This window comes from Propithecus coquereli, unplaced genomic scaffold (assembly GCF_000956105.1).
Source record: "Propithecus coquereli isolate 6110/MARCELLA unplaced genomic scaffold, Pcoq_1.0 Scaffold25, whole genome shotgun sequence".
In the NCBI taxonomy this organism is placed as follows: Eukaryota; Metazoa; Chordata; class Mammalia; order Primates; family Indriidae; genus Propithecus; species Propithecus coquereli.
The window spans coordinates 11,521,150-11,523,031 of record NW_012148063.1 but is presented as its reverse complement, the minus strand read 5'-3'; positions in this window follow the sequence as shown (position 1 = coordinate 11,523,031).

Below are 1,882 nucleotides of genomic sequence, written 5' to 3'. Positions count from 1 at the left end.
AAAATAAAGGAAAAAGAAAAAAGTCTGTCAAGGCTCTTCCACCCACCAGAGGGCGCGCGCGGACGCAGGAGCAGAGCCGGCCGAGCCGGGCGTTGGGGACGCTGGAGTCACGTTTGACGGCTGTGACAGGGTCAGGTACAGAGGAGACGGCCTCTGGCAGTGACCTGTGCTCTGTGACATCCACACAATCTTAAAATCAAGGAGGGCATTGAGCTTTCATCAAACCTAAGTACTTTTAGACTCAGTAGTAGCAATTCAGGATTGGAACTTTATTTTGTTTTTTAAGTGGACTGACAGTGCAGGTGAAGCCACACCGCCCTGACGTCCTAAACCTGGGGGATCTGGCACTTTCCCCCGGCGAGCTCCACTCACCGAGCGGTTTATTGCCCTACAAGCTCCTTGTTACCCAAGTCAGGCCCAACCTCCGCTGCCCGACATGACATGGCCCACTCGGGGCAGGCCGGGTGACCCGAGATTAAAAATAGGGTGTTGCTGCAGAGTCCTGGGACCGGCTGGCAAACGACACAGGACTGTGGGAGCGCCTGGGCGCGGCTGGGCGGCCGTCCTCACCCTCTGCCACCCCGGGCAGGGACGGAGTGAGGCTCCCAGGATTCCTGCCAGGAAAGGGCTGGGAGGCCGGGGGAAGGGTGGAGAAATCGTTTTCCTGTGAGTCAAGGGACAACAGCTGTCACCAAGAAGGGGAGAAGAGGTGGAGAACGGGATCCAACCTTTCACTCGAGCAGTGGCAGCTGAGTCAAAACAAGCAGTCAGAAACATGAGGCCTTAAAAAATACAGTAATTCAGGCGACATCAAAGCAGTGATTAGCGCAGCTTCCTGGCGGTCTCTTTCTGTTTATTTATGGCACATTACACATTTCCATGCTATTTCATAAGGTGTTTCTGCTGCCACAGTTCCATATTTGGGTGGCAAAGTGCCTGAGAAGTACCACAATCATTGGGCAACTCACTCCCAGCTGTACTTGAAGCCAATGACAACCACAATAATAACCTCCCAGAAAAGAGAAGCAAAAGAGAAAGTGCTCCAAAGGCCTCCTCCAGCAGCACGAAGGAGGCCCTTCCCCCGGAAAGAGAAGTGCCCTGCCCGGCCACAGGGAAGGCGGCCGGCTGGCAAGCTCCATCTCTGACAGTTATGGGCAGAGGAGAGAGGTCAACTGGAAACTCGGCACTGAGGTCCTTTTCTTGTGCACGGAGCCCACTGGTTTGTTAGTGGGGACTGATTATTTGTAAATTCTGGAGTTCACCGCCCTTGCCCCAAACTGGCTTTATTTTAAATATGTTTGGGTCCATGTCAACATCAGAGATGGGAGTTGAAAGAAGTAAAAAAGTCCCCGGCACATGTTTCATTCTTCCTGGTGAGTTTCTTTGTTTTAAGGAAGGTAAGGGGAATGGCAGGGACAAGCACTAGCCAAGGTGCGTTTCCCCTTCAGACAAATTTAGTGACAATTTCCTCCAAGTCTGACTTCTCTTTACATTAATCTCTGTGAAAATTAGAAGCTGACATGTTTATGTCACGGGAAAATATGTAATCTCAGCATTCAGAGATAAAGCAGGTGGGACGCAGGAAGAGCGGAGCTCGGTACAGGCAAAGTGAACGCGTGGCCGTCACTGGGTCCCTGAACCGAGTGACTCGGGAAAGCTGCTGAGGCTTCTCGACTCCATCCCCCGGGACTGCAGGCTCCGAGAGGCTCGCTTCAGATGGACGAGCTGAATATTCAACATGTCGTCGCAAGCACCGAATTCAGTGTCACAGTTTCTGTTTAAGGCATTGATTCCCCACCCCTTCCCTATTATATTTAATTTTTATACAGCATTAGAGATTGACAAACTAAAGAAACCATCATTGTGAGTTTTTTCCACCCAA